Source organism: Mandrillus leucophaeus, unplaced genomic scaffold (genome assembly GCF_000951045.1).
Source record: "Mandrillus leucophaeus isolate KB7577 unplaced genomic scaffold, Mleu.le_1.0 Scaffold572, whole genome shotgun sequence".
In the NCBI taxonomy this organism is placed as follows: Eukaryota; Metazoa; Chordata; class Mammalia; order Primates; family Cercopithecidae; genus Mandrillus; species Mandrillus leucophaeus.
In genome coordinates, this window is record NW_012106164.1 from 1,639,006 (window position 1) to 1,644,809 (window position 5,804).

The window sequence follows — 5,804 nt, forward strand, 5'->3', positions numbered from 1 at the left end:
AAAAAACCTGAGTTGGGGGTAGAGGGAGAGAGAGCACCAAACAGAGGGCTGAGGGCAAATGTTGGAAAGTAAACGTTCTTTTAATCAAGACTCCCCAGACCCTTCCCTAGTCATATCAGTGAGAGATGAATTCCCATTAATTTTACTTTTTCTGTTTAACAATTATCTAAATTTTAATCAGTTGTATCCCAAAATTTACAGCATTGATATCTCAATTCAGAAAAATGTTTACCCCTTAAAGCCTTATTATCCCAGGAAATACAAAAATTCTGAAATTTTTGCCTATAAACATGTTTTTGATTTAGATACTATGACATGATGATCCATATGAGACTTAGCAGCGGGAAAAAATATGACATTCCTATAAAATTCTATGGGGGAAGTAGAATGGAAATAATGATTTAAAGGAGAAAGAGGGACATTGTAAAATTTCTAACTGTTAAAGGAGAATGTGTTCATCAATTTTTCACTGGATGACGGTGGGTATAAAATTACTGTGATATTTAAATTCCATGGGATATATTTAAAGGAGTGATGTTAGCAGTTTAATTTTAAACATTAATATTTACAATACACAGGATGTTACACCCTTTACAACTATTTAAAACCATGATGAAAAATTTTTAAAATAATTGATTATGTATTTTTTCAGAATGCATTTGGTGGCACATGAGCAAAAAACTGTGCAAAAGCCTCTGGTTTTGTCCAACTGCTTTTTTTTTTTTTTTTTTTCCAGATGGAGTCTCACTCTGTCACCCAGGCTGGAGTGCAGTGGCATGATCTCAGCACACTGCAACCCCTACCTCCCTGGTTCAAGTGATTCTCCTGCCTCAGCCTCCTGAGTAGCTGGGACTACAGGTGTGTGTCTCCACACCCAGCTAATTTTTGTAGTTTTAGTAGAGATGGGGTTTCACCATGTTGACCAGGCTGGTCTCGAACTCCTGAGCTCAGGTGATCTGCCCACCTCGGCCTCTCAGAGTGCTGGGTTATAGGCATGAGCCACCACACCTGGCCCAGCTGCTCTTTTTACAGATGAGCAATTTTAAAGTCGGAGAGAAGAAATAACCTACTCAAGGCCATATGGCAAAATAGTACCTGAGCTAAAACCAAAGCTGGTCTCAGGATATCCTCACAGGCCCTCTTCTTTTTCTTTTTCTTTTCTTTTTTTTCCAAATGGTAGCTTGCTGTATCAGCCTGAGTCTAGAAGGTCCCAGCACTCAAATGGGATGAAAGGCTTGCAAGTTCATCAAGTGTTTATTTACAGACCTGAGTGCAGGACTAGGGCAAAGCAACAGAGGTGGACCAAGCACCAGGGACTAGCAACAATGCAAAGCCATTTCCACCCCTGGGCCAGAACAGGTAGAGGGAAAGAGCCCTTACCTCGACCTGATGAGACCTATAGCTATAGGAGAAGGTCCCCAACAGGACCTGTGTCTTTAAGGGAGGCACCAGGGCACTGCCAAACCACAGCTAGCTGCAAGAGAGCTAGGGGAGCAAATCCACCAACCTCTCTCTCCTCCTATGCTCTTTTCATGCTGGTACCTCCATTGGTCAAATCAATCAGAAGCCAAAGGGCAGGGCAGCTAATTGTTACAGTCCTTAGAGGTCACCTCTTTGGGCACAGAGTAAGGCAGAGAAGGGCAGAGAGTCTAGAGGGGCAACCAGAGAATGTCCACCACACATTCCATTTTGAACTTGCCATTTGTACTTAAACAAAAAGAATAAGTTTCCCAGTCAAAAACAAAATCACAGCAAAACAAAGAAATCTGCCCTCAGAAGAATCAGAAAGCCCATATTTACGAAGCAGGAGGAATTTCAGAGCAGTTTGGAAGGATTTTTATTTTTCATTTTGTAACTACGATATACAGATATCTACTTATTTTAATACTATAATATTTTGTCATCTCCTTTCATTGAAAACTGATCTTCAATTTTGCAAAAATTGCCTGATTAAATCCTCACTCATGAATGCTTCAATAGGCTGCTACAAACTACAACTAAAACCCAGGAGTTGAGGGAAAGTCCCTGAGAAAAAGCAATGTTAATGGACACTTTGAACAGAAATATATTACCAAAGAGAATAATGTAAATTATTAATAGCCATATACTAAAGACAGATTAATCCAGCTAGAATTAGATTGAAAGAATGTATGCAATTGCCATAATCAAAAATGTTTTCACACTTAAATCACTTTTTTCTAGACAACCTGTGTTCATGTTATAGAAAGAGCAGCACCCTCTAGGGGCAGGGAGTGCCAATGGTCTATTGCCCTTTGACTTGTGCTTTTTCCTCATACCAGTAAGTGCATGATGGAGGTGGGGTGGAGGAGGGAGGAGGAGTATTTTTATCCCCAGTGCTCTTCCAAAAGAAGGCAAGTGGGTGATGCATAAAGACCCTCAGCTGGGAAATGGAAGACCCAGGTTCCTATTCTGACGTGGTTGTTGATTCGTTTTACATTCTTGGTTAATGTTCTTTTCTCCAAACTCAAGTTTTCTCTTTGTAAATATTTATCTCCAGTATCTCTTATACTTCAATTGTTTCAGCTCTAAAACTAGAAAAAACAAGAACAAAAATGTTATGGAGTTGTCTTGGGTACTAGGTAACACTTGTGAAAAACACTTTGTAAATTGTCAGATGCTAAAGCAACATAAGGGAGGCCACATGGCACAATAAGAACACATGACCAGGGATAGTTAACTTGCATATAAAATTATAGCTTGAAATTTCAGACTTCTGGCTATGGTCTAGTAAGGAGACCAGCAATATTTTCCCGAAAAAATGCCCATAAAGCTGGACAAAATTGATAAAACAACTCTTTTACTCCTCTTGAAATCAACTAAAGGCACAAAATAATTCCAGAAGCATTTAGTTTGAAAAACTATTGAACTTTGGGTAAGAACAGTGGAAGTGTGGTGTCTTTACCTGGGGCTGATCCTAACTTCTACCTTCTTCCCAGCTTAGTTGGTGCTGAGATTCTGCCAGGACATGGCAGGGCCATGAGGACAGACAGCTACACTTATTCAATTTGGAGCAACAGATACCCATATCCAGCAGCACTGGTGAAAGTGATTATCCTGGCATCAAGTGAGGAGGGAGGGCCAATGGCTCTACTTGTCTGATATTACAGTCATGGTTAAGGCAAGCATATTTCTGGCTGAGGGTGCACATATGAGCAGCAGAGACCAAAGACAGTACAAACAATATACACAATTCTGGCTGACCCTGAGGCTGGACACATGTGCATAGGAGACCCAGAAGGGCCTAGCTGAAATTAAAATGCTGGAGTAGACTTAACAATGGCCTAAACTTTGAATCTATTCCCTTATCCACACACAAATTTCAGCACAAGGCAAAATCCTTACTTGCTTGAGGCACTTCAGCACAACCTATGTCCAATCATTGGCTGACTAGTGGGCTACATAGACACAGGGAGGAGCCTTAAGAAGTCAGTCTTAAAGACAAAACCAAGAATCAAAAAAAAAAAAATCTGGGCAGAGATATCAGCAGCTCCATATCACTAGGGAGATAGATTTAACTCAGGTAGGTTACTAAACAATGAACAAATTTTAAAAAGAAAAAACCTTCAGGGTGGAAATAATAGAATCCAGAGTTGCTACAATATAAAACTAGAATCTTCAGTTTTCAAAAACACCACCAACAAAAATGAGACATGCAAAGAAAGAAAATATGACTCAGGGTAAAGAAAAAGGGGAAATGACAGAAACTCCCTATGAGTGATTCTAGGTATTTGATTTATCAGACAGACATCAAAGCAGCTATTTAAATATGTTCAAAGGGCTAAAAAAAAAATCACATTTAAAAAATTAAAGGAAAGTATGGAAACATTGAATCAACAAATAGAGAATCTCAATAAACAGATAGGAATTATTGAAAAGAACCAAAGAGAAATTCTGGAGTTGAAGGTATAATAACTGAAATGAGAAATTCACCTAGAGGACTTTAACAGAGGATTCAAGATGGCAAAAGAATCCATCAGTGAACTTGAAGATAAAAATTGAAGAAAAATGAATAGAGCCTTAAAGACTTTTGGGACATCAAGTATATAAACGCACATACAGTGGGAGTCCCAGAATGAGAGGAGAGAAGAAAAAGGAAGAAAAAATTTGAAGAAATAATGGTAGAAGGGCGGGCGGCCGGCGTGGCTGGGCGCTGTCAGGCTGCGGATCCGGCCCTGGCCTGCGCGCTGTGCAGCCGCCTGCTCTCCTTCCTGCTACAGATGTACGCCTGCCGCGCCGACGCCTTCCACCGTGGCATCTGCCTCTTCTACTGCCGTGAGCCGCCGTGCTGTGCCGGCCTGCGAGTTTTTAGGAGTCAGCTACCCAGGAAAAATGATTTTTACTCATATGAGCCACCTTCTGAGAATCCTTCCCCAGAAACAGGACAATCAGTGTGTCTCCAACTTAAGTCTAGTGCTGGTCTCTGCAGGGTTTGTGGCTGTTTAGGCCCCAAAACATGCTCCAGATGCCACAAAGTGTATTACTGCAGCAAGGAGCATCAGAGCCTAGACCAGTAATTGAGATATAAACAGGCTTGTACACAATCAGATCATTTGGACCATATAATTCCAGACCACGACTTCCTTTTTCCAGAATTTGCAATTGTAATAGAAGCAAAAGATGAGATTACACCTGAAGTTGTGGAAAAGGAAGATTACTCGGAGATTATAAGGAGCATGGGTGATGCACTTGACGAAGAACTGGATTCCACGGCAAAACATGAATCCAGGGAAGACAACATTTTTCAGAAGTTCAAAACTCAGATAGCTTTTGAACCGAAACAGATTCTCAGATATGGCAGAGGTATTGCCCCCATCTGGATTTCAGGTGAAAATATTCCTCAAGAAAAGGATATTCCAGAGAATATCCTTTGTGATGCCAAGAGAATGTTTGAATTCCAGGTTATGCCTCAGCTCCTAAACTACCTGAAGGCTGGCAGACTGGGCAAGAGCATTGACTGGGGCATCCTGGCTGTCTTAACCTGGGCTGAGAGCTACAGCTTGGGTACCGGCTCTACAGAATAATTTGTGTGGAAGCAGGATGTAACAGATACACTGTAAAGGCATCTTAAAGCCTTAAAAAACCTTAATAATCTTTTATACCTTGCAATTCAATTTCTGGAACTTCATCCTAAGGAAACACTTATACCAAAAATAGAGGTGCAGAGATGTTGAAGCTTTGCTTACAGTGTCTACATATTAGTGAAGCAAAAGTATCCAGTGACAAGGAATTAAATAAATTTTGGTACATCTGCAGTGGAAGTCTACACAGTCCTAATTACACACACCTATATTGACAGCCGAGATACCATTATAGGTGGTATTCACGGTATGACCCTATTCTTGTAAAAATATTTGTATATGTCTATGTGCATAGAAATAAATCTGCAAAGATGAGAAAAAAGAAATAACGATAGAAAACAGCAACTTCGAGAAAAAAAAATTAAGATAGCACAGAGGCACAACAAACTTCAAGTAAGATAAATACAAAAAGATCCACACCTAAACATATCATAGTCAAAGTGTTCAAAGACAAAGAAAATCTTAAAAGCAAAAAGAGAAAAATGATTCACTATGTACAGGAAAGTACAGCACTTTTAATTCCTGATTTTTCATCTATAATAATGAAGACCAATAGGACATATTAAAAATACTGGGAAAAAAGGCCGGGCACGGTGGCTAACACCTATAATCCCAGCACTATGGGAGGCCAAGGCCGGCAGATCACAAGGTCAGGAGTTCCACACCAGCCTGACCAACATGGGGAAACCCTGTCTCCACTAAAAC

At 40.2% G+C, this 5,804-nt stretch overlaps 1 pseudogene; it reads left to right on the plus strand.

Moving 5' to 3' along the window:
- The window catches only part of LOC105552759, a 19,890-nt pseudogene extending 14,812 nt beyond the window's left edge, over positions 1 to 5,078 (plus strand).
- Positions 5,079 to 5,804: the final 726 nt, after the last annotated feature.